This window comes from Podarcis cretensis (genome assembly GCF_951804945.1).
Source record: "Podarcis cretensis genome assembly, chromosome: 8".
NCBI lineage: Eukaryota > Metazoa > Chordata > Lepidosauria > Squamata > Lacertidae > Podarcis > Podarcis cretensis.
Window position 1 is genome coordinate 7,642,330 of NC_137177.1, and position 27,600 is coordinate 7,669,929.

Genomic DNA, 27,600 nt, shown 5'->3' on the forward strand with positions numbered 1-27,600 from the left:
TTCTGGCGAACCAGAGCAGCGCACGGAAACGCCGTTTACCTTCCCGCCAGAGCGATACCTATTTATCTATTTGCACTTTGACGTGCTTTCAAACTGCTAGGTTGGCAGGAGCAGGGACCGAGCAACGGGAGCTCACCCCGTCGCGGGGATTCGAACCGCCGACCTTCTGATCGGCAAGCCCTAGGCTCAGTGGTTTAACCCACAGCGCCACCCGCGTCCCCTGCATGGGGTTAGGAAGTGAATAAACAATAACCAGATAGCGCTGGGAGGTTTCCATCCGGAAGCATCCCAACATTAACAAAAACATCACTCTTTTTGCTCCCAACCTCTCTGTTTGGAGAAGAGACCTGTGGCACTCAAAAGCTTGCACCCAGCAGCCTTGGAGCTATCCACAGGTTTAATAAACATCCTGTCCGGGTTTGCAAGCGCTTTCATCTGAAGGCAAGGCAGCAGAAGGCACAAGGCCCAGGTGAAAAGCTTTTTCAATGTCCTTTTTCAAGGGGATTTTTTGCTGGGCCGGAAAAAAAAAACCAGCCACGTGGATTCCAATAGGTTCTAAATTTATCTGCCAGAGCCCACGACCTGGCTTCACCCTCCATCGCCATCCAAAACCGAGAAACACTCCTGTCTGCTTTTTTTCTCTCCAACGTGCCCCTTCTGAGCAAAGCACCATTTATTCTGAGGCCCACCGTACCCGCCGGGGTTGACCACAGCGCCCGTGTGGAACCTGCAAATAAAATCTCGAAGTGAGCCACAGGGCACAGCCTGGCACTGATTCTCAGGCATAAGTGGGCACTGTGTGGAGAGAGGAATGGGAGAGAGAAGGAGGCTGGAGAGGGGAAAAACAGCGTAGGAGCGCGGATGGAAAAGTACAGAGAACAGAATCAGGTAGGCAGAGGATTTCAGGTGGCAAGACAAAAGGGGAGGAAGCGCAGGCAGAGAAATATTCAGGGTTTGGAAGGGAGAGGCTGGATGGACGCTTCAGAAATGCTGGGAGCCCCTCCAGACTGGTCTTATATCGCGAGTGCGTTCTGCAATATCTTCTCTATTCCATAATACTCTTGGGCATCAGGAGCATAACTGTCAACCGTCCCTTATTTGGCGGGAAACTCTCTTATCCCAGCACCGTGTCCCGCTGCTGTCCCTTATTGATGATGTCCCTTAAATTTCCTGGGTTTCATGCTCGCCCAGCTCGGGAGGGAAGCAGCAGCTCGGGGTCCTCCACCGCGCGAGAGAGAGCGCGCACGAGCTGCCGTGTCTCCATCTCTTCCTTTCCCCCCTCAGGGGCGCATTGTGAGGAGACGGGTGGCGGCGGGCGGGCGGGCAGCCCCTCTCTTGCGAGACTTCTGCCGCACTGCCAGGGGAAGCCGGAGGCGGCAGCGGCAGCTGAGGAGGTGGCCTGAGGGAGGAGGAAGAGGAGGGGGTGGGGAGGGACGCAGAAGGGCAGCGCTTCAGTGGCCGCCGCGGTGCCACAACCGCCTCATGCCGGGCTCATGGGCGGCGTGGGCAAGAGTCTCTCTCCCTCCCCCCCCGTCGGGCGGGGAAGGGCCGATGGAACTCCTCGCGCCAGGATGACGGCAGCCCCAACGTGCTGCTTAGCATTCCCTCCAACCAGAGCAGCATCTTAATGTAGTGATTTCCCCCTCTGCATCCCTTTCATAACTCTATTTTTATAAATCATTTGTCCATCCATAGTTCAAATTTTTACTACAAGTTTTCTGCCAATTCTACCAATGTATGTAACTCTTTACAACAGCTTTTCAACTAAATTATAAACTTTCCCCATTCTTCATTAAAGAAGTCCTCTTCCTGGTTTCTAATTCTGCCTGTAAGCTTTGCCATCTCAACGTCATTCATCAGTTTTGTGTGCCACTCTTCTTTGGTGGGAGTTGTAGACCCTTAGGATCATCTAGTCCAACCCCCTGCAAAACACAGTCAGTGGCAGCCAAAGCAGCATGGCTCCATCAGTGGCGGATTTCTGTATAAGCTAAGCAAAATCCCTTATTTTGGCTGCTGATCCCTTATTTTCAAATCTGTAAGTTGACAGCTATGATCAGGAGCAAATTTGTATTTTATATGAAAGAAAACTGTAAACATTGGAAAACGTTTGTAGGTTTGAGTTGAATGTTTGGTAAGGTGAAAATAAGGAGCTGATTTACATCAAAAGTCAATCCTTCATTAGGCATAGCAAACCACACATTATCAAACAAACACCGTATACAAATTGTGCAAAATACAAATTCGGCGTAACAAGGTTTGTCCCAGTAGATCTTTAACTCCAGAGAAAATCAATTTGCATAAATAATACAATATAACACTGTCACATCACCAATCAATTAAGAACTACTAAATCTCTTTATAATGGCCCAGTCTTTCTACATGGACAGCACTCAGAAATTCAGCTGATTTACACAGAAGTAGGTGAATGTCAAAAGAAGATATAAGGTAAAAAAGTGGCTATAGAAATGCGAAGAATTTGTAAAAGATGCTTGGAAGTCAGAAAGAGGAAGGGAAGGAGGTCGATGCTCTGTTGGAGCAATGCTTTAGTTATGCATTTGTGTAATGAAATATGGAAAACTCAATAAAAATTATGTTAAAAAAAAATACTCTAGGGCATCAGTTATGTGTTCTGCTCGCACCAGACATTTTAAGGCACATGTTTTCCCCCAAATTATTATGGGAAGTCGCATTGTCGGAACATCTGACTCTTACCATCGCAGAGTCGTCCAAGCTTTGGCTGAGGGACTTTTATTACTGACAATAGTGTGTCTTGCAAACTTCCAAGGGCTCGAGCCTCACTATGGATTCTCCCACTTGACGGATTCTCCTCCTGCCTGGCCTAGACATGTTTCAGATTGTCCTCATCCCCAACCAGCTGATTGTTTTCATATTTTATGTTTTTTGCTGATGGCTTTTCATCTGATTCCATTCTGGTGTAAATTCTGACCCATCACTACATAAAGGGCAAACGGGACCTCCCACCATTAGGTCCAGTCATGACCAACTCTGGGGTTGCGGCGCTCATCTCGCTTCATTGGCCGAGGGAGCCGGCGTACAACTTCCGGGTCATGTGGCCAGTAGGACTAAGCCGCTTCTGGCGAACCAGAGCAGCACACGGAAACGCCGTTTACCTTCCCGCCGGAGCGGTACCTATTTATCTACTTGCACCTTGATGTGCCTTTGAACTGCTAGGTTGGCAGGAGCAGGGACCGAGCAACGGGAGCTCACCCCGTCGCGGGGATTCAAACTGCTGATCTTCTGATCGGCAAGCCCTAGGCTCTGTGGTTTAACCCACAGCGCCACCTGCGTCCCATCCATAGCTACATAGGAATGTATTAATATTGAAGAAGAAGAATCGTAGAATTGTAGAGTCAGAAGGGACGTCAGGGTCATCCATACCCTCCAATATTTCTCTGATGAAAATAGGGATGTCCCATTCCATAATGATAATTTGACTACTTGTACCCCACACATCTCATGGGGTTGCCCCAGCCATTCTGGGCGGCTTTCAACATATATAAAAATAATAATAATGCATTAAACATTTGAAAAAAGCTTCCCTACAATCATACCTTGGGTTGAAGTAGCTTCGGGTTAAGCATTTTTTGGGGTTGCGTTCCGCAGCAACCCAGAAGTAATTGTTACTTCCGGGTTTCACTGCTCGCGCATGTGCAGACGCTCAAAATGATGTCACACGCATGCGCGGAAGCGGCGAATTGCGACCCGCACATACGCAGACGTGCGGATGCAGGTTCTGTTTGATTCAGGATGCGAACGGAGCTCCGGAATGCATCCCATTCGCATCCAGAGGTACCACTGTACAGGATTGCCTTCAGACGGCTTGGGGGTTGGATAACTCCATACCCTCCCCCAATGAAATGTCATGTCATGAAATGACATGAGCCAACAGTGTGACGCGGCAGCTAAAAAAGCCAATGCAATTCTGGGCTGCATCAATAGGAGTATAGCATCTAGATCAAGGGAAGTAATAGTGCCACTGTATTCTGCTCTGGTCAGACGTCACCTGGAGTACTGTGTCCAGTTCTGGGCACCACAGTTCAAGGAGGACACTGACAAACTGGAACGTGTCCAGAGGAGGGCAACCAAAATGGTCAAAGGCCTGGAAACCATGCCTTATGAGGAACGGCTAAGGGAGCTGGGCATGTTTAGCCTGGAGAAGAGGAGGTTAAGGGGTGATATGATAGCCATGTTCAAATATATAAAAGGATGTCACATAGAGGAGGGAGAAAGGTTGTTTTCTGCTGCTCCAGAGAAGCGGACACGGAGCAATGGTTCCAAACTACAAGAAAGAAGATTCCACCTAAACATTAGGAAGAACTTCCTGACAGTAAGAGCTGTTTGACAGTGGAATTTGCTGCCAAGGAGTGTGGTGGAGTCTCCTTCTTTGGAGGTCTTTAAGCAGAGGCTTGACAACCATATGTCAGGAGTGCTCTGATGGTGTTTCCTGCTTGGCAGGGGGTTGGACTCGATGGCCCTTGTGGTCTCTTCCAACTCTATGATTCTATGATTCTATGAAAATAGGGACATCCTAAGGAAAAGCGGGACATTCCGGGATCAAATCAGAAACCGGGACGGCTTCTCTAAATCAGGGGGAAATAGGGATACTTGGAGGGTCTGCATCATCTAGTCCAACCCCTTGCAATGGTGGGCTTCGTTTATTTGGCTTGGGATTCCTACTGTGGAGGGGCGAGGGAGGTATGGCGGTGGGGGCAGATGTCATAGGCGAAGGGGATCGAGATACGGATATGCTCGTACCCCTTCCAATCTGTGCCCCATCCCGAGAGACGAGGGTAGGGTGAGCAAGGATTACTCACCTCCGTCACTGGTGTTGTGCAATGCCAGGTCTATAGGCAACAAAACCACCACCCTGCGAGATTTCTTCACCTTGCAGGAGGTTGACCTGGCATGTGTGACTGAGACCTGGGTGCGCGAAGGGGATACTGTTACCTTACGAGAGATGGCGCCCCCGGGTTTCTCCGTCCTCCACCAGTCGCGGACTGTGGGCCGGGGGGGGAGGGGTGGCGTTATTAATCCGGGAAGATTGTTCTTTCAGGGCTCTACCATCGCCATTGATCCCCGGCATTGAATGTGTTGGCCTAGTGTGGGGCTCCGAGGTGAGCTTGGCTGTCTGGCTGGTGTACCGGCCACCTAGCGCACCAGCAGCCACCCTGTCAGGCCTGCTGGAGGCGGTGGCCGGCTGGGCCTTGGAGTTCCCTAACCTATTGGTATTGGGGGACTTCAACATCCATGCTGATGCCACTCCCTCCTCACAGGCTCTGGACCTGGTGTCTTCCATGGCGACACTAGGGCTCTCCCAGTTTGTTTTGGGCCCCACACATCAAGCAGGCCACACGCTGGATTTGATCTTTGGCGTCGGTATAGATGTGATCATGTCTCCTTCGATGAAGGTGCCATGGTCTGATCACTATGCTCTGAAAGCCAGGATTGACGTTCCACCCCCACCCTGCTTAGGTGGCGAGCCGATTTGGGCTTGCCCGCAGAGGCTGATGGACCCTGATAGATTCCATCAAGCCTTGCGGGACCTTTCTCCCCCTGGCGACTCATTGACTGAGCTTGTTGAGGCCTGGAATACCCAGCTCCTGGCAGCCATCAATGAGATCGCACCTAAGCGCCCTCTGCGACCCCGCAGAAACCGGGCTCCCTGGTTTACCGAGGAGCTCTGGAAAATGAAGCGGGACCTCAGACGGCTAGAGCGAGTATGGCGGGGTGCCCGTGACGGAGCTTCAAGAACATCTTATAGGGTTTTTATGAAAACCTACGAGATGGCAGTGAAGGCCGCTAAGAAGTCCTACTTCTCGGCCTCCATTGCATCCGCTAGCTCTCGCCTGGCACAATTATTTAGTATAATTCGGTCTTTAACGTCCCTCGAAGGACAGCCAAATTTAAATAACAATTTGACACACAGCTGTGAGGCATTTGCGAGCTTTTTTGCGGAGAAGGTCCTGTTGCTCAGCCATGACCTCCCTGCCAATTTGGATACAATAAAGGAACTGGAGGCCCCTCGACTGTCCTCGGGTTCAGTATTGGACCACTTTGACCGGATATCCCCAGCCGATGTGGACAGACTCCTCCGAGCTAGAAAGCCCACCACTTGTCCTCTCGACCCGTGCCCGTCCTGGCTGATTAGAGCGTGTCCAGACGAGGTGCGGGCCCCCCTGGGGGATATCATCAATCTGTCCCTTGGCACCGGGACATTCCCAGGGGAACTGAAGGAGGCAGTGGTGCGCCCGCTTTTAAAGAAAACATCATTAGATCCGTTAGATCTATCCAATTACCGCCCGGTTTCGAATCTTCCATTCCTGGGTAAGGGGATTGAGAGAGCAGTTGCTGAACAGCTTGGTAGGTTTCTGGATGAAACATCGGCTCTGGATCCATTCCAGTCCGGCTTCCGCGCTGGTCATGGGACCGAGACGGCTCTGGTCGCCCTAACAGATGATCTCCGCAGGCAGCTGGATCGAGGCGGGTCGGGGCTGCTGATTCTTCTAGACCTGTCAGCAGCCTTCGACATGGTCGATCACGAACTCCTGGATCACCGCCTTGCCGACGTGGGGATCCAGGGCACAGTCCTTCAATGGCTGCGCTCGTTTCTCTCTGGTCGGGGACAGAGGGTGGCGCTTGGGGGGGAATTGTCATCCCGCCACTCCTTGGTGTGTGGTGTGCCCCAGGGTGCGATACTCTCCCCGATGCTTTTTAACATCTTTATGCGCCCCCTCGCCCAGCTTGTCCGGAGTTTTGGGCTGGGCTGCCATCAGTATGTGATGACACCCAACTCTATCTGTTGATGGACGGCCACCCTGACTCGGCCCCAGACACATTGATCAGATGCTTGGAGGCTGTGGCTGGATGGTTACGTGGGAGCTGGTTGAAGTTAAATCCTTCGAAGACAGAGGTCCTCTGGCTGGGGTGGGACGATATGGGATTGAGGGGGCAACTCCCATCTCTGGCGGGGGCGCAATTAGTGCCAGCACCATCCGTTAAGAGTTTGGGTGTAATCTTCGATACCTCCCTCTCCATGGAGGTGCAGATTGCAGCTATAACAAAGGTGGCATTTTTTCATCTCCGCCAAGCTAAGCAGTTGGCTCCTTACCTCTCTTGCCCTGACCTAGCCACTGTGATCCACGCGACGGTCACCTCCAGACTGGATTATTGTAACTCGCTCTACGTGGGGCTGCCCTTGAGACTGACCCAGAGACTCCAGCGGGTGCAGAATGCCGCAGCGAGACTCCTTACGGGGTCTTTGCTGCGAGATCACATTCATCCGGTGCTATACCAGCTGCACTGGCTCCCGGTGGAGTACAGGATCAGGTTTAAGGTGCTGGTTTTAACCTTCAAAGCCCTATACGGCCTAGGGCCCTCGTACCTACGGGACCGCCTCTCCTGGTATGCCCCACAGAGGAACTTAGGGGCTTCAAATAAAAACACATTGAAGGTCCCAGGCCTCAGAGAGGTTAGGCTGGCCTCAACCAGAGCCAGGGCCTTTTCAGTACTGGCTCCGACTTGGTGGAACTCTCTGTCACAAGAGACAAGGGCCCTGCAGGACTTGACATCTTTCCGCAGGGCCTGCAAGACAGAGCTGTTCCACCTGGCCTTTGGTCAGGGCGCAGCCTGACTCCCTCCTTTGGCAATCTTTACAAAACTTTAGTTTATGGTTGCCATCAATTTTGATTTTAATTAATTTTTATAATGTTTTATAATGTTGTACTGTTTTAGTGTTGTTAGCCGCCCTGAGCCCGGCTTCGGCTGGGGAGGGCGGGATATAAATAAAATTTATTATTATTATTATTATTATTATTATTTGTAAAATTAAAAATTGGAAATCAAGTAATAATTTGGCAAAATTGGATAAAAATGGTATTTTGACATTGAATCAATTACAATGAAAATTACAAATTTGTGGAACATAAGACTTTGCAAGTACGGTATGGATTAACCAGTGAAACACAATGGCAATACATCCAATTGAAACATACGTTGCAAAGGCAGTTTGGCCCTGACGCTACAGCAGCATCGGAAACACCCTCGCTGCTACAAGATTTCATTTCTGCAACAAAAACAAAGAACTCTACCCTTGCGCTATATAAAACCCTACTCAACAGGAAGAAATACGATTTAGAATACGATAGACAAAAACGGAGGGAAGAGTTAGGGGTACAGATAACAAATGATATATGGGAGTCATGTATAAAATCAACAGAAATAGCTTCTATGGATTTAAGACTAAGACTTATTCAGCAGAAAATAATATTCAGAGTCCACTGGACTCCAGCAAAACTTTGCCAGAAGAAAACAACAAATGCAGACAACTGCCTGGAGATGTGGAAGTAAAAATGCAAACTTAGCACATATGATGATTAACTGCCCAATGATAACATCTTTTTGGTGCGAGGTGAGGATATATATAGCAAGAGTAATAAAAATAAATTGTTATTTAGGGGATTTGAATTTAATTCTAAATTATATATTGAGTGAAGCCCCAAGGATGATGATGAGTATTTAAAATTCTGCAATTCACAATTTCTCCTCTCTAAAGGACACCAGAAAACTTCATCAAAATTTGTCTAAGTTTGTCACTTTCAGTGTACAGAATGCTCAGTGCGGACAACCTCTCTTGAGACATCGTGGCCCTTAATTCGTTTTTAATTCTTTTGAGTCTTGAAAAACTCCTCTCTCCCGAGCAGTTAGTGACCGTAAAGCTAAGAAATAGCCGCAAGATTGCTTCCACATAAGGAAAGGCCATCTGAATTTTTTCTCTTGTATATAATTTGATAAAGCCCTGTAAGAGACAGAGAGTGCTCTGCTGTAAATCCATGGCTTTGTCTCACGTACAGGTGAAAGTGCAAAAGTTCATCAATAAGTTTAAGGTCAGTATCTTCTAGGTATGCATCCATCAACAGTTCAACACCTTGCTGAATTTCTTGCTTAGATGCTGTCAGATTAGCAAGAATGGAAAAACAATTGCGCAACATCACTGTACACAGTACTTCTTTTTAAATTGGCTTCAAGTACATCTAATATAGGAATAAATGATTTTATCCTAAATTTATCTCTTGAAGAAAGTGCATCTAAGGCATCAGGTGTACTTCTGTCATTTCTTTGCCGTTCCCTCACTCCTTGTCTCCTTGTTTTGTAGTTAACATTTGGCAAGCTGGCTTTTGCTTGTTTCTCAAGCTCATCAAAATCTTCTCTAATTTTCCTTTAAAAATCCAGAAGTGAACCATACAAACTTGCACAAGAACTCAATAACAGGTCTGATTTCTGAAGAGCTTTGCTGACCTTGTGAAAATGACCTAGCACACAGAATTATATCTCTTAAGATTCTTCAGACTTTGCTTGTGAACTAGGGCCCCACAAAAAAATTTCAAGTTGGGTCATAGAATCATAGAATCATAGAGTTGGAAGAGACCACAAGGGCCATCGAGTCCAACCCCCTGCCAAGCAGGAAACACCATCTGAGCACTCCTGACATATGGTTGTCAAGCCTCTGCTTAAAGACCTCCAAAGAAGGAGACTCCACCACACTCCTGGGCAGCAAATTCCACTGTCAAACAGCTCTTACTGTCAGGAAGTTCTTCCTAATGTTTAGGTGGAATCTTTTTTCTTGTAGTTTGGATCCATTGCTCCGTGTCCGCTTCTCTGGAGCAGCAGAAAACAACCTTTCTCCCTCCTCTATGTGACATCCTTTTATATATTTGAACATGGCTATCATATCACCCCTTAACCTCCTCTTCTCCAGGCTAAACATGCCCAGCTCCCTTAGCCGTTCCTCATAAGGCATTGTTTCCAGGCCTTTGACCATTTTGGTTGCCCTCCTCTGGACACGTTCCAGTTTGTCAGTGTCCTTCTTGAACTGTGGTGCCCACTGGCTGGCCTCAAGTTTCATAGTTGCTGGACCCGAGTTGCCCTGCCCTCGCATGATGTCTTGGGTTTGCAATTTTGGGAGAGGGGAGACTGACTGCGGGGGGCGGGGGGCTAGGAAGACCCCCTAGATTTAGAGGCTCTAGGCTTCAGCCTACTTAGCCTATACATAAATCCGGCACTTAATAGCGTGACTGCCCCAAAACATTTGCAGGCACAGTTTTGAAAGCGGATACACATGTGACAACACCCCCATAGCATCAAGAGCCCAAATCAAGAAATAATAATAATAATAATAATAATAATAATAATAATAATAATTTATTTTTTGTACCCCGCCCATCTGACTGGGTTTCTCCAGCCACTCTGGGCGGCTTCCAACAAAGATTAAAAATACATCAAAATGTCACACATTAAAAACTTCCCTGAACAGGGCTGCCTTCAGATGTCTTCAAATGTCAGGTAGTTGTTTATTTCCTTGACATCTGATTGGAGGGCGTTCCACAGGGCGGGCGCCACCACCGAGAAGGCCCTCTGCCTGGTTCCCTGTAGCCTCACTTCTCGCAATGAGGGAACCACCAGAAGGCCCTCGGCGCTGGACCTCAGCGTCCAGGCAGAACGATGGAGGTGGAGACGCTCCTTCAGGTATACTGGACCGAGGCCATTTAGGGCTTTAAAGGTCAGCACCAACACTTTGAATTGTGCTCGGAAACATACAACACATGAAGGGCCATGAAAGCAATTTTTAAAAACCCTGCACGTTCATTGTTGCAGAAGCACACATTTAAATTTTAGCCTTTGTACAGTAGGCTAGTTTCTGCAAGAGTTCATAGACACATTCCTGCCATGCAGAAACACAGTGCAAAGAACCACTGAGGGGCGTGTCTTGGGGATAAGGGGTGGGGCCTAGGGAGAGTTCCAAGGGCCACATAGAGAGGTCAAGAGGGCCACATTCATCCCTTGGACATAACCCCACCCTGATATAGTCCATAATGGCTTCTAATCACGAATAGATTGACCCCCACCTCCATGAACTTGAACCTAAAGCCATTTCTACAAGCTCCCTCCCTCCCTTTCACGCACACAGATGGATTCAAAAGAATTGGCATCTTGCTAGCAACATATAAAGGGCATGATCCAGCCCAAGGAAGAGCAGAAGGTTCAAGTCTGCGGGAAAGGGTTAGACGTATTCCCTACGATGACTGAAATCAACAAGACTTTTTAAAAAGTTATTAATTTTGGCAAGACGCTTCCTCCTGGCTGAATTAGTTATACCAAATAAGGCTGCCCTAGTTTCTGAGCAGACGTGTTTTTAGTATGTACATTCATCACCAACACACCTGTCATTCAGGTCTGAGGCAGAAACACAAACTGGAGAGATTTGCTGGGGGATGGTAGCATTGGACCTTTAAAGTGGGGGGGCGCACCCCCTTTTATCTGCACTCTGCAACACTACGGTGTGTTATCAAAAGTACCTGCCTTTCTGTTTGACCCGCAGATTCACCCCACTGAGTTAGCATTGCCATAAATAACTAAATCGGCTGATGTTTTAGGAACACAGCACCCTCGAAGGCCGGGACCCCTTTGCTTCAAGACAGACAGGAAGGTAGACAGACAGACAGCAGACAGACTGCTGGGCCAGCATAGATAACGTCACTTAAACCAATCGTAGCTGAGGAGTTGAGTCAGTTTTAATCCAGGAACCAATCAGCCAGTTAGAAAGACACACATTTGTGCATAGATAAGAGCATTAAACCTGAAGGGAAGGAGCAACAACAAAACCCAACCCATACACTTTCTTAGGGACCGTAGTTCAAAAGCAGAGCTTGAGGTCTCCGGTTTTAAAAGAATTTGGGCAGCGGAACACATTAGAAAATATCTCTGCCTGGGTTTTTTTCTCTGGGGCCCCTCAGAGTAGACCGTGCAAGGCCTTGATAACAACAACAACAACAATTATTATTATTATTATTATTATTATTATTATTATTATTATTACCCTGCCTATCTGGCTAGGTTTCCCCAGTCACTCTGGGCGGCTTCCAACAAAGATTAAAAGTACATTAAAATGTCACACATTGAAAGCTTCTCTAAACATGGCTGCCTTCAGATGTTTTCTAAATGTCAGGTAGTTGTTTATCTATTTGACATCTGGTGGGAGGGCGTTCCACAGGGCAGGCGCCACCACCAAGAAGGCCCTCCGCCTGGTTCCCTGTAACTTGGCTTCTCGCAGTGAGGGAACTGCCAGAAGGCCTTCAGAGCTGGATCTCATTGTCCGGGCTGGACGATGGGGGTGGAGACGCTCCTTCAGGTATACTGGGCCTTTGAGGCCGTTTAGGGCTTTAAAGGTCAGCACCAACACTTTGAATTGTGCTCGGAAACGTACTGGGAGCCGATGTAGGTCTTTCAGGACCGATGTTCTGTGGTCTAGGCAGCCGCTCCCAGTCACCAGTCTAGCTGCCGCATTCTGGATTAGTTGTAGTTTCCGGGTCACCTTCAAAGGTAGAGCTCATTGCAGTAGTCCAAGCGGGAGATAACTAGAGCATGCACCACTCTGGCATGCTCAGTTGTGGGATACCTTTGGACGTCCAGATATTACTGAACTACAATTCCCATCAGCCCCAGTGTTATGTACTGAGTTGAAGAGGATCCAAAATGCAGCAGTCTGATTGGTCCTAGAACAATAGGATTCAGAATGCAGCAGTCTGATTGGTCCTAGAACAATGCAGCAGTATGATTGGTCCGCAGGAGCCACCCAGTCCAGCTCCAGGTGGAAGTGAATCCGCATCCTGATTGGCCTACAGGAGAATCCCGGAATTAGCCAATCACGTGGGGCCCATTGTGTAAATAATGTATATATAAAGCAGATATTTCGGGGGAACTTTCACTCCGCACTACTATGAGCTGAATAAAGAGCATGAAATCCACACTCGGCTCTGAGTATATTTCACCCAGACAGCACGGCCAATGTCCAGGGGTGTTGGGAGTTGTAGTTCATCAAGCTCAGGAGGGCCAAAGTTCCCCCACATCGGGCCTAGGTGGACCAGTGTCCAAACTGGTGTACAGCTGCTTTATTTGTTGAGGCAGTGGCAGACTTGGGGTTCTCAAATTTCAGCAGTGCCCTGTGCGGCACTAAAATGTGGAGGGGCGCCTCTTGTGTTTCATTCTACGGCATTGTTTTGGCAGCACCCAGTGTGACCGCACCAGTCGTGCCACCCTAAAACCGCCTTAATAATAATAATAATAATAATAATAATAATAATAATAATAATTTATTATTTGTACCCCGCCCATCTGGCTGGGTTTCCCCTGCCACTCTGGGCGGCTTCCATAAAAACCAAAAATACACAAAAATATCACAGATTAAAAACTTCCCTGAACAGGGCTGCCTTAAGATGTCTTCTGAATGTCAGGTAGTTATTTATCGCTTTGACATCTGAAGGGAGGGCGTTCCACAGGGCGGGGGCCACTACCGTGAAGTCCCTCTATCTGGTTCCCTGTAATTTGGCTTCTCGCAGTGAGGGAACCGCCAGAAGGCCCTCGGCGCTGGACCTCAGCGTCTGGACAGAACAATGGGGGTGGAGACGCTCCTTCAGGTATACTGGGCCGAGGCCGTTTAGGGCTTTAAAGGTCAACACCAGCACTTTGAATTGTGCTCGGAAACGTACTGGGAGCCAATGTAGGTCTTTCAAGACCGGTGTTATGTGGTCTCGGCGGCCGCCCCCAGTCACCAGTCTAGCTGCTGCATTCTGTATTAGTTGTAGTTTCCGAGTCACCTTCAAAGGTAGCCCCACGTAGAGCACATTGCAGTAGTCCAAGCGGGAGATAACTAGAGCATGCACCACTCTGGCGAGACAGTCTGTGGACAGGTAGGGTCTCAGCCTGCGTACCAGGTGGAGTTGGTAGACATCTGCCCTGGATACAAAATTGACCTGCGCCTCCATGGACAGCAGTGAGTCCAAAATCACTCCCAGGCTGTGCACCTGGTCCTTCAGGGGCACAGTTACCCCATTCAGGACCAGGGAGTCCCCCACACCTGCCCGCCCCCTGTCCCCCAAAAACAGTACTTCTGTCTTGTCAGGATTCAACCTCAATCCATTAGCCGCCATCCATCCTCCAACCGCCTCCAGACACTCACACAGGACCTTCACCGCCTTCACTGGTTGATGAGCTTTAGATCCTGTATACCCATACTCCGGGGATATCCCAGTTGGTAGGGCCTAAGACCCTTGATCTCTGGGCTGTGGGTTCAAGTCCCACGCTGGGCAAAAGAGCCTAGCATTGTAGGGGGTTGGACTCAATGACCCATGTGGCCCCTTCCAACTCTACAGTTCTATGATTCTAGAATAATAATAATAATAATAATAATAATAATAATAATAATAATAGTAAAGGTAAAGGTACCCCTGCCCGTACGGGCCAGTCTTGACAGACTCTGGGGTTGTGCGCCCATCTCACTTAAGAGGCCAGGGGCCAGCGCTGTCCGGAGACACTTCCGGGTCACGTGGCCAGCGTGACATCGCTGCTCTGGCGAGCCAGAGCCGCACACGGAAACGCCGTTTACCTTCCCGCTGGTAAGCGGTCCCTATTTATCTACTTGCACCCGGAGGTGCTTTCGAACTGCTAGGTTGGCAGGCGCTGGGACCGAGCAGCGGGAGCGCACCCCGCCGCGGGGATTCGAACCGCCGACCTTTCGATCGGCAAGTCCTAGGCGCTGAGGCTTTAACCCACAGCGCCACCTGCGTCCCAATAATAATAATAAATGTTATTTATATCCCGCCCTCCCCAGCCAAAGCCGGGCTCAGAGCAGCTAACACCAGTAAAATAATACAGCATTCTAAAATCAATTCATTATAAAATCAGTTCAAATCAAATTAATGGCACAGCAAACAGTGTTTTAATGCAGCAATGGCCGTTGGCACATTATAAAATCAAAAAGTGGGTGAGTTTCAGGGAGCAGGCGTCAACAGACTGCTGGAGAAAATGTGGCTTTAGAGCAGGAATTGGGAACCTGTCGCCCTCCGTACATCATGGTGCTACAACCCCCATTATCCCTGGCCACTGGCCATGGTCGCTGGGGCTGATGGGAATTGTAGTTCATCAACCCCTGGAGGCTCAGAGGTTCCCCATACCTGGTTTGGAGACTCCTATTTTCATCTGGGGTGGTCATGTCCTCTGGCAGACGTGTTTTGGGCTGATGTTATTAGCGAGATAAGTCTCGTTATCTGCTCCTCCATGATTAAAGACTTGTTATCCATATTAAATGGCTTGTTATCCATATGTTCTGGTGTAATGTGGAAGCACCTTTTAGGGATTAGGGTTATCTATGGATTTGATTATCGCGTAGCAATGGGGAAATGGTTCGGGGCGGAATATCCAGAATTTGTGCACCCAGTTTTGGGGGACTTGGCAACCAAGGATTAACTAACATACAACCTAAAGTCACTAAGAAGCCCAAAGGCGACAGACTCACTCTCAACAACTTGGAGTGACTTTATTAATTTCCTTAATTGGGAAGAGAGTGGGGACTCAGCCATATTTCTGTTTGTCCTGTGCTTCCTAGGCATGGGTTTGAGAGGTTTTTATTTTACTCCTGCCACTTTCCCCAGGGAAACCTGCTGTTTACCGCTAAATCAGAACAAACGTTAGTCCTCAGAAAACCCAATTCGAGGTTTGTTATGATTCAGTGGTCAACAGCGGTCTTCTCCTAGAAAGCTTGGGACAAGAAGAATTGTGTACGACCTGTGAGTCGTGAGTCCCGGCCAGCTATACACAATTATGGGGCTCATAAAATGTTCATTCAAAATTGTGACAGTGGCTGGGAGTTGGGGGACGCTACATTTAAGTATAGTCCAGTAGCAAATTTCGTGTGCATACACACTTCTTCTGATACACTGAAACAGAACTTCTGTTTCAGTGTATCTGAAGAAGTGTGCATGCACACGAAAGCTTAAACCCAGAACAAACTTAGTTGGTCTCTAAGGTGCTAAATGTCAGAGAAACACAAGAATATACAGTGGTACCTCAGGTTAAGTACTTAATTCGTTCCGGAGGTCTGTACTTAACCTGAAACTGTTCTTAACCTGAAGCATCACTTTAGCTAATGGGGCCTCCTGCTGCTGCTGCGCCGCCAGAGCACGATTTCTGTTCTCATCCTGAAGCAAAGTTCTTAACCTGAAGCACTATTTCTGGGTTAGTGGAGTCTGTAACCTGAAGCGTATGTAACCTGAAGCGTATGTAACCCGAGGCAAAACTGTAATGCTTTAGCAATTCGATGTTATAATGCATTCAAATACATGGCAATACTATTTTAGATGTGTATATGTTGTTTTGGAATATGACTTGTTTCTTATCTAGGTTATGTATAAGGGTTTTTTTAGAAGAAGAAGAAGAAGAAGAAGAAGAAGAAGAAGAAGAAGAAGAAGAAGAAGAAGAAGAAGAAAGTAGATGAGTTTTAGTTTCTTAAATTTTACCAAACAAAAACGCAATATACACAAAGAGAAAAATGAACGTTAACAACAAAAGAACAGAAGTTCAGCACAAGGGAGCTTTTGGTCACAAAGTGAGAAGGAAAACCAAAACTTGGGAGTGAATGAACACAGCTGTGAAATTATAAATGGGGTTCAAAAAACACAACTATGTTCGTGCCTACAGTATTGTCTCCTTTTAAAATGAAGATGTAAAATAGGTGAGTTTTGCTCACACACGAGAATTTAAAACATGGGTTTGTGAAGCAGGAAGTCACACTTATTCAAAGTCAGTATAGTCTACAACTTAGACAACATTATTATTATTATTATTATTATTATTATTATTATCATTATCATTATCATTATCATTATCATTATCATTATCATTATCATTATTATTACTGTTTTGTGCATTTTTGTGGCAAAGCATCATATAAATGAATGAATGAACAAATTGCATTCCACCAGAGTGAGAATTTCCCACCATTGCCCCCCTTGAATAACGTCAGGAGCCACAACCACACAATTCAACAAGCGTTCCCATGAGCTGAATTTCGACAAAGCTTCTCTCCCTCTCCTTTTGCCCTCACGATAACCCAGAGAGGCAGTTCATACACGCCTCCCACAAAAGTATTTGTGAGGCTTAGGGGCTGGAAAGGTTTCAAGTGACTGGGTGGAAATCCCAGGAACCCACCCACTCCCACCAGGATCCACAAGATCCTGATCCACGCCCCCTGGGCCTTTTGTTGAGCCTCGGAGGCGATGAGTGACACACTCTCCCCCATGGCTGTGGCCTCCCTCATCCGTGTAATTTAATCTGTTTGTTTTGCCACGATGGTGATTCCTTCTTCCTTCCCATCCGTGCGTTACAAGGGCAAACAGAGCCCAAACACAGCAGGTGCAACGCCTTGGCTAGCCGGATACGGCCCTCTTGCCCTGGGCGATAAAGTCCCACGGCTGTGGGAAAAGTCGGAAACCGCCCAGCTCATGAATGGAGCGATGACGAATGAGCCTTCCTTGATCCTTGTCTAGAGCTAGTCATCGTTTACATGGGGGTTCATGCCAGGAGTCCGTTTTCTTGGGAGGAAAAACATTATGTCTTCTTCTTCTTCTTCTTCTTCTTCTTCTTCTTCTTCTTCTTCCAATGGTACCTCAGGTTATATACGCTTCAGGTTACATACGCTTCAGGTTACAGACTCTGCTAACCCGGAAATATTACCTCAGGTTAAGAACTTTGCTTCAGGATGAGAACAGAAATCGTGCTCCGGCGGCGCGGCGGCAGCAGGAGGCCCCATTAGCTAAAGTGGTGCTTCAGGTTAAGAATAGTTTCAGGCTAAGTACGGACCTCCGGAACAAATTAAGTACTTAACCCGAGGTACCACTGTATTATTATTATTATAATACGAGGTTTTTTGGATTACAAGGTCCCTTTTGCAAAACCTTCCGCCAGAGCAAGCGATGACGAATGCACCTTCCTTGATCCTTGTTTGCAGCTTGTCATCGTTTACATGGGGGTTCATGCCAGGAGTCCGTTTTCTTGGGAGGAAAAACATTATGTATTATTATTATTATTATTATTATTATTATTATACAAGGTTTTTTGTATTCCAAGGGCCCCTTTTGCAAAACCTTCCGCCAGAGCTTTCCAAACTGTGCATCGTGACGAATTCGTGTGCCAGCTGCACAGAACAGCCTTTGCCAAAGGTGTCATGGGCTTTGAAGACACTCGAACTCAGGACAAAAGGGAGAAATGCGCTAGGAGGAAGGCAGGCTTGGCAAACCCTCACCGTGATCAACTTCTGCCCGGGAACCAATGTCCCCACTGTGGAAGGACGTGTGGATCCAGAATTGGCCTCCACAGTCACTTACAGACTCACTGTTAAAACCGTATTTATGGAAGACAATCTTACTCGGCAACGAGTGATCACCAAAGAAAGAAATAAAAATAGGTGTGTCGCAAAAAATGCTCCCTGCACTTCTCCCAGGGTGAGAAAGGGGTTAGTTTAACCTTCAGGTTTGCTAGTAAAACTGAATTACTGTGTCGCGAAATGATGTACGTCTACACAGTGGTGTAGCGTGGGGGGTGCAGGGGGGGGCCAGCCGCACCGGGCGCAACATTTGGGGGGGGGCGTGCTCGCACTTGCAGCTCTCTGCCCCTACCTGGCTCACTCACTCTCTCTCACTGCAGTGCTGGCTGTGCGAATCTGATCCGGAGCTGCCGGGTCGCCGCCCACTGTGGAGGGGGAGGGTGCCAGGTGTGCGTTGCGGTGCGGAGCGGAGAGAGAGCAAGGGAGGGAGGGACTATCTGGGGGAGGGACAGTGCAGCGGCCGCCCAGCGCAGCGCTGAGCGCGGGAGAGAACCACACCCGGCCAGTCCGGGGAGCAGCAAGAAGAAGCTGGCAGCGGCGGCAGGTTAGGGGTTAGGGGCGCAAATTACTTGCCTTGCCCCGGGTTAAAGGTAAAGGTAAAGGTACCCCTGCCCGTACGGGCCAGTCTTGACAGATTCTGGGGTTGTGCGCCCATCTCACTTAAGAGGCCAGGGGCCAGCGCTGTCCGGAGACACTTCCGGGTCACGTGGCCAGCATGACATCGCTGCTCTGGCCAGAGCCAGAGCCGCACACGGAAACGCCGTTTACCTTCCCGCTGGTAAGCGGTCCCTATTTATCTACTTGCACCCGGAGGTGCTTTCGAACTGCTAGGTTGGCAGGCGCTGGGACCGAGCAGCGGGAGCGCACCCCGCCTCAGGGATTCGAACCCCCGACTTTTCGATTGGCAAGCCCTAGGCGCTGAGGCTTTAACCCACAGCGCCACCTGCGCCCCGGGTTAGGGGGCGCAAATTACTTGCCTTGCCCCGGGTGCTGACAACCCACGCTACGCCGCTGCGTCTACAAAGTGTGTCACCAAACATGAAAAGATTGGGAAGGCTTAAGCTATGGTCCAAAGAATAACAGAACCGTAGAGCTGGAAGGGACCCCTGGGGTCATCCAGACCAGCCCCTGCAATGCAGGAATCTCAGCTAAAGCATCCATGACAGATGGCCACCCAACCTCTGCTTAAAAACCTCCACGAAAGGGACACGGGTGGCGCTGTGGTCTAAACCACAGAGCCTAGGGCTTGCTGATCAGAAAGCCGGTGGTTCAAATCTGCACTATGAGGTGAGCTCCTGTTGCTCGGTCCCTGCTCCTGCCAACCTAACAGTTTGAAAGCATGTCAAAGTGCAGGTGCCACCACCGAGAAGGCCCTCTGCCTGGTTCCCTGTAACTTGGCTTTTCACAGCAAGGGAACCACCAGAAGGCCCTCAGCGCTGGACCTCAGTGTCCGGGCAGAACGATAGGGGTGGAGATGCTCCTTCAGGTATACTGGTCAGCACCAACACTTCGAATTGTGCTCGAAAATGTACTGGGAGCCAATGTAGGTCTTTCAGGACTGGTGTTATATGGTCTGGGCGGCTGCTCCCAGTCACCAGTCTAGCTGCCGCATTCTGGATTAATTGCAGTTTCTGGGTCACCTTCAACGGTAGCCCCACATAGAGCGCATTGCAGTAGTCCAAGCATGAGATAACTAGAGCATGCACCACTCTGGCGAGACAGTCTGCGGGCAGGGAGGGTCTCAGCCTGCGTACCAGATGGAGCTGGTAAACAGCTGCCCTGGACACAGAATTGACCTGCGCCTCCATGGACAGCTGCGAGTCCAAAATGACTCCCAGGCTGCGCACCTGGTCCTTCAGGGGCACAATTACTCCATTCAGGACCAGGGAGTCCCCCACGCCCACCCACCTCCTGTCCCCCCAAAACAGTACTTCTGTCTTGTCAGGATTCAACCACAATCTGTTAACCGCCATAGATGCACCTACAACACAGCTCTTCCCCGGTGGGGGGGGGGTGTCCCAATTCCTAGCAATTTTTGCGGTACGTGACAACGAGAATGGCACTGCACGAGCCAGGATCATGCTCTGGGGTGTGTGGCCACCATTCTTCCATGCACACCTGACCCCAGAAGGAGATGGTAGGAATAATAATAATAACAACAATTTATTATTTGTACCCTGCCCATCTGGCAGGGTTTCCCCAGGCACTCTGGGCGCCTTTCAATAAAGATTAAAAATACACTAAAATGTCACACCTTAAAAACTTCCCTAATCAGGGCTGCCTTCAGATGTCTTCTAAATGTCAGGTAGTTCTTTATCTCTTTGACACCTGATGGGAGGGCATTCCACAGGGCGGGTGCCACTACCGAGAAGGCCCTCTGCCTGGTTCCGCGTAACTTGGCTTCTTGCAGTGAGGGAACCGCCAGAAGGCCCTTGGCGCTGGACCTCAGTGTCCAGGCTGAACGATGGGGGTGGAGACGCTCCTTCAGGTATACTGGACCAAGGCCATTTAGGGCTTTAAAGGTCAGCACCAACACTTTGAATCGTAGGTGATGTGCCAACCTCATTTTAGGCACCCGGCAATCCAGAAGCTCTGGGAGGATCAGGTGAGTTTGCCTTGGGTCTGGCCGTGGCCTGGGTGGGGACGTGGAATACCTGCTGCTGGCTCGCAGTTATAAATAACTGGCAGGCGGGATGGAGGGAGGGGAGGGACGAGGGCACAGTGGCACCCTGCCCTTTCCCCTGGCTCCTGTAGCCAGAGACTACAAAGGCTCCTTTCATGCTCCCACACATGGGCTGCCGCTGCTGCTGCTGCTGCTGCTTCTGCCACCGCTATCGCACCAGCCAGAGACCAGCCCTGGGCCTGCCCGCGTCACATCCAGCACAGATGGGTCTGTTGTTCAGGCAGTTCCACACACCCACCCCAAAGTTGGCATAGGCCTTGCCCACTTGCCCACCGGGTTGAGGGAATCAGAGGCATGCCACGTTCCTGCCCTTCCCTTCCTTTTACACACCCCGCCTTTCTCCCAGCAAAAACTCAAGGCAGGCTACATTAAAAAACAAAAAAACCTGTGCCGTTAAAAATTGCGCCCGCGCAAAACCAGAGAGCGTGGGGCAACTCCAAACAGGGGAACCGAGGCCCGCAGCCAAATAAAGCTGTGTCAACAACGGCTGGAACTTTTTTTTTACTTCTTTGTTTCGGGTCAAGTCGAAAATATTGCTTTCTACGTGAAAAAATTAATGTATACAGACGAAATTCTGACACCAGTAAATTTGGAGTCAAATCCGTTTGGGAGAATCCCTAAAAGGGTTTGGGGAGGGGGGAGAGAGCTAAAAGAGGCAGGAGAGAGAGACAAGTGCTGTTCCTGTGAGAAGGGAGACAGGTCACAGTATGGCAGAGAACTGTGGTTTGTTAAGGGTACAGAGAGTGGTTCGAAGACCCCCGCCCTCTTACCCTCATAGAGGTACAATCCTCAGACTTCCCTGGGAACAGGGCCAGGACATTTTGCAGCTTGAGGGAAAACCTTCTTGCATATAATATCTGCATATAGCAACAAAATGCTAAATGAAAGCTCAATAAGGGTGGGATATAATCTAACCACGGCTTAAATTATGTGCAAGCAAATCAGGAATTTTAGATTAAAAAAAAGAAAATTGGAAATTATTTATGTATGCAACAACAGCGGCAAGAATTATATTAGCACAAGCTTGGAAGACAGAGGAAATACAAAACGAAAGAACAATGGCATAGGAAATGTATGGAATATGCAGAACTGGCAAAATCAACAGATAAATTGCATGAAAAGGATAACAAAGACTTTACAAGAGAATGGGAAGCATTTACAGCGTATATGAAGAACCAACATAAAGAATTGGATTCACTGGCAGGGTTTGAATAAACAAACACAATTGTATATAACAAAAAGTAGGATTATATGTATGGGGGAAATTTTGGGAAACAACACGCAGGGTGAGTACTATGGAAATAAAACAAAATGGGAATATGAGGGAAGTCCAGGGGATGTATGCTCAGTAAATAGATTATTCAGAGGAGCCCATGGTCTAATAACCATGTTAGTGTTGTGTAAGTACATCAGGATACATGCTGAATAATAATAATAATAATAATAATAATAATAATAATTTTTTATTTATACCCCGCCCTCCCCAGCCAATGCCGGGCTCAGAGCGGCTTACAGGCAATAATAAAAACAAGATGAATGATTACAACTTAAAAACAAAAATAAAATGGAACATTAAAATAATGGAACATTAAAATATTAAAATAAACAGGTGGTCTGAAGGAACCCAGGGGTTGTGTACAAATCATGCATTTAAAGCACATTATTTCTCCTGCCTACTGGGAATGCGGCCTTGGGAGAGCACATACCGTATTTTTCGCTCTATAAGACGCACCAGACCACAAGACGCACCTAGTTTTTGGAGGAGGAAAACAAGAAAAAAATATTCTGAATCTCAGAAGCCAGAACAGCAAGAGGGATCGCTGCGCAGTGAAAGCAGCAATCCCTCTTGCTGTTCTGGCTTCTGGGATAGCTGCACAGCCTGCATTCGCTCCATAAGACGCACACACATTTCCCCTTACTTTTTAGGAGGGAAAAAGTGAGTCTTATAGAGCAAAAAATACGGTATTTGTTTGTCCACCCATGTGATACCCCAGACCCCCAAAGGCGCACTCCTCTATTGTTTCCGGAGGCAGACGGATGCCAACAATTTCTGCTGCATAACCCTGGAAACTGTAGTTTGTCCAGCATGCCGGGGGTTGTAGCTCTGTGAGGAGCAAAGTATTGTCGTTATGATTGATTGATTGATTGATTGATTGAATTTATATACCTTCCTATATGGGACGTGGGTGGTGCTGTGGGTTAAACCACAGAGCCTAGGACTTGCCAGTCAGAAGGTCGGCGGTTCGAATCCCCGCGATAGGATGAGCTCCCGTTGCTCGGTCCTAGTTCCTGCCCACCTAGCAGTTCGAAAGCACGTCAAAGTGCAAGTAGATAAATAGGTATCACTCTGGTGGGAAGGTAAATGGCGTTTCCTTGCACTGCTCTGGTTCGCCAGAAGCGGCTTAGTCATGCTGGCCACATGACCCAGAAGCTGTCTGCGGACAAACGCCGGCTCCTTCGGCCAATAAAGCGAGATGAACGCCGCAACCCCAGAGTCGGTCACGACTGGACCTAATGGTCAGGGGTCCCTTTACCTTTTATACCTTCCTATACCCGGGGGTCTCAGGGCAGTTCACGGAATAAAATCAAGATATAAAACCATAAAATACCTAATAAAAATATAAACAACCACCCAATAGCCCCCCCTCCCACAAAAAAGCATATTTTAAAAGGATGTAAATCAGATCAACCAAAGGCCTGGTTAAAAAGGAACGTTTCTGCCTGGCACCTAAAGGTGTATAATGAAGGCACCAGGTAAACATCCCTGGGGAGAGCATTCCACAGACGGGGAGCCACTACAGAGAAGGCCCTGTTCTCATGTTGCCACCCTCTGGACCTCTCGCGGAGGAGGCACACAAAGGAGGGCCTCAGAAGATGGTCTCAGGGTCCGGGTAGGTTCATATAGAAAGAGGCATTCCTGTGGTGAAAACACTGTGCTTTCAATGTGCTGTAAATGTATGGTGTATAAGCAGCAGCAGGAAAACAGCAGAGGTTGCCCTAAGCTTGTGGCTGAGGCGACATTTGAACCCAGCACCCAGCAGCTTACGCGACACACATAGCTGCTTATATAAGAATACGCAACTGCGGCAACGGCTTGTGTTTAAATATAATATTCACACTGAATACCCGACACTGAGACAGCGATTGTGGGAGCAAGAGGAGAGCGGGCGAGACGGACTACAGACAGGTGGCGGGCAGCAAGGGATTGCCAAGGTGGCAATTGGAGTTTGGCAGGTGGGAACGGCGGGTGATTTTTTTTTCTCTGCCCCCTTCGAGTGTTGGAATTCAGCTCCGTCTGTGATTCGTTCCTGGGAACGCCGCGACCTAGGAGGCAGACCGTCTCGGGCGTCTGGAGTGGGGGGGGGGGAACCACATGGCGAGAAATATTTTTATTTTTTGCAAAGCAGACGATGTACCCCGTCGGCGTTGCTGGTCCCTTGGCTGCCCAGCCTTCCTCACATCCTCGCTCGGTTTCCCTGAAAACATCCGCCTCCTGGCCCTGGTTGCTTGGAGCGGCTTTATATATATCCATACATTATTAAATCAACACCGAGGCCTGTGTCTCTTCCAGGCCGTTGGGCCTCGGAGAACAGGACGGGGGGGAGACACCAAACACTTGGGCCTTTGTATCCGGCTGGGTGGGCTGGGTGCAAAGACCTCGGCTTCCAGGCTAGGAGCATAAAGATGCTCCTGTCTTGTGTTGCCAGTTTCCTTCCAAGGTGCAAGACACGAGGACAACTCAGACGGACAGAGCCGGGGTGGAAATGGACATCGGGTGGAGGGCGGCCGCGAAGGAGGGGGCTTCTTGAGAAAAGAAGGTCGCAGTTGATGTGGAAGAAGGTGCGTTCTCAAAAACAGGCACGAGGGAAAGTTAAACTCACGTCCGTTCCCCCCGTTCGCTCGTGAAGGGACCAGCCATCTATCTCTCAAGTTATTGGAGCGACGGTTGTGGGAGAGTTTTTCCGATGCCCTCGGAACCAGGTGAAAAACCTGCCGTCTGCTCCAGGATGACCGGGCACCGCAGGATATACGTATAAGCTGAACAAGCTATAACTTAGGGACATAGTTGTCAACCTTCCCTTTTTTTGCGGGAAATTCCCTTATTCCAGCACCGTTTCCCGCTGCTATCCCGGATTGTTAGATATCCCGTAGACTGTCCTCGGGACAGGTGAGGTTACTGATCCCTTATTTTTGAGGCTGCTGATCCCTTATTTTCAAATCTGAAAGTTGACAGCTATGCTTAGGGCCCCACTCTCTTGGGGGCCCCCAAAAAAATTAAAGGGGGAAAAAAACCCTGGATGTACATTTCCAAAATATAAGATAAAAAACAAATAAAATAAAACCTACATACAGCAACAGTGTTTTGTTTTGTGTCGGCTCCTATGACGTACCGTATTTTTCACTCTATAAGACGCACCTTTTGCCTCCTAAAAAGTAAGGGGAAATGTGTGTGCATCTCATGGAGCGAATGCAGGCTGCGCAGCTATCGCTGAAGCCAGAACAGCAAGAGGGATCGTTGCGCAGCGATCCCTCTTGCTGTTCTGGCTTCTGGGATTCAGAATATTTTTTCCCTTGTTTTCCTCCTCCAAAAACTAGGTGCGTCTTATGGTCTGGTGAGTCTTATAGAGCGAAAAATACAGTAAGTCATGGGCCCCGCCTGCTAGCCTGCTCCCTAAAATATAACTGGTTTGCTCCTTTCTATATATAGGGTGCCTACATTCTGCATGGACTGGTTGCATGGCAACATGCGCAAATGGCTTGAGATACCTATGAGGTCCATAAATTACCATATAGCATATATTCAACACAAAAAACAGTGACAATATGTTGTTGACAAAGGACAGCTGGACATATAAAGGGCCCCATTACCTTCAGTAGCTTAGGGCCTCATCAAACCTAAATCTGGTCCTGACTGTGGACATACCCTCCAACATTTCTCCGATGAAGATAGGGACATTTCAAGCTCCCCGCCTACTGACCCTTCTCGACCCCCCATTTTTCCTCCTCCGGCCCCACAGAGCATTTCCACTAAATTACACCGACGGGACCAGATCCTCCAGGTGTCCCTATTTTCCAGGGACGTCCCAGATTTAGAGGAGCCGTCCCAGTTTCTGATTTGATCCCTGAATGTCCTGCTTTTCCTTAGGACGTCCCAATTTTCACTGGAGAGATGTTGGAGGGTGTTAGAGATTTAAAAAAACAAAACATAACATAACAAAAAACCTGGTTCCTTAAGACTCTAAGTCCCAGGATCCTTTAACTGTGTTTTTCCTGCATTGGTCACCCATCCTTGCACAATGATGTTTTTCTTTAAATAATGTTTTACTGTTTCACCAATTTTGCCCAGATCATTTTATTTAAAGGATCCTGAGACTTTTTTAAGCCTTAAGGAACCAGGTTTTTTAAATCTCTGACAGCGGGTATGGAGTTATCCGGCCCCCGAGCAGTCTGAAGTCAATCCTGTATAAGGAAGGGCTTTTTAAATGTTGAATGTTTCATTATGTTTTTATATATGCCAGAAATAATAAATAAAATTAATGAATCCCCTGCACAATCTACAACATTGTCTTTTAGGTGTCTAGCACGAATACTTTTGCAAATAAGGCTGTTTCACATGTGACAAGTGGGTCACAATCAGATAATAGCCAACATATTTTCACTTCAGGGTCATAATGATATTATTATTATTATTATTATTATTATTATTATTATTATTAATACCCCGTCCATCTAACTGGGTTGCCCCAGCCGCTCTCAATGGCTTACAGGATATATAAAAACATAATAAAAATTTGAACATTAAATAACTTCCCTACGCAGGGCTGCCTTCAGATGTCTTCTAAAGGTTAAATAGTTATTTACCTCCTTGTCTTGGGGGTTGCATAACTCCATACCCTCCTAAATTTATCCGATGAAAATAGGGACATCTTAAGGAAAAGCGGGAGATTCCGGGATCAAATCAGAAAGCGGGACGGCTTTTGTAAATCCGGGACTTTGCCAGGAAAATAAATAAATAAAAGGGGGTGGGCATCTGGGGGGTGGGAAGAGTTTGGCAATCCCACCCACCATTGAACCCATTGCGTTTCGACTATATGCCCAGAATGTAAATCAAGGGCTTGCTGTATATTTTTTAGGATCCACCCTGTTCCAGTGACTGCAATTGTTGGGAAACTGCTTTTAATGTTGCATTTTATGCCTCGGGACCTTACGGCGAAGGGCGAGTAAGAAACTGAAATACTAGTGATATTGAAAAACAAATGAAATTCAGTTTCATGGGGTTGTGTGCACAGGAATGGGGAGGAATATATGGTGATTCTGGATCAGACTAGCCTATCAGAGGTGGGTCAACTGAAAACAAATACCGTATTTTTTGCTCTATAAGACTCACTTTTTCCCTCCTAAAAAGTAAGGGGAAATGTGTGTGCGTCTAATGGAGCGAATGCAGGCTGTGCAGCTATCACAGAAGCCAGAACAGCAAGAGGGATCGCTGCTTTCGCTGTGCAGCGATCCCTCTTGTTGTTCTGGCTTCTGAGATTTTTTCTTGTTTTCCTCCTCCAAAAACTAGGTGCGTCTTATGGTCTGGTGCGTCTTATAGAGCGAAAAATACGGCACCTGGTAGACTAGTGGCTGAGAGGGCATCATGAAAGGCTTATATTGTGAGATGGGTACATGGCATAATTGGCAT

At 48.1% G+C, this 27,600-nt stretch overlaps 1 protein-coding gene across 1 annotated transcript in view; it reads left to right on the top strand.

The window, feature by feature from the left end:
* The window catches only part of FOXA3 (forkhead box A3), a 76,645-nt gene extending 50,934 nt beyond the window's left edge, over positions 1-25,711 (top strand). The window contains exon 3 of the mRNA XM_079985626.1: positions 25,690-25,711. The gene's annotated coding sequence lies outside the window, so the exon portion shown is untranslated. The remainder of the gene's footprint in view (positions 1-25,689) is intronic.
* The last annotated feature ends 1,889 nt before the right edge of the window (positions 25,712-27,600 follow it).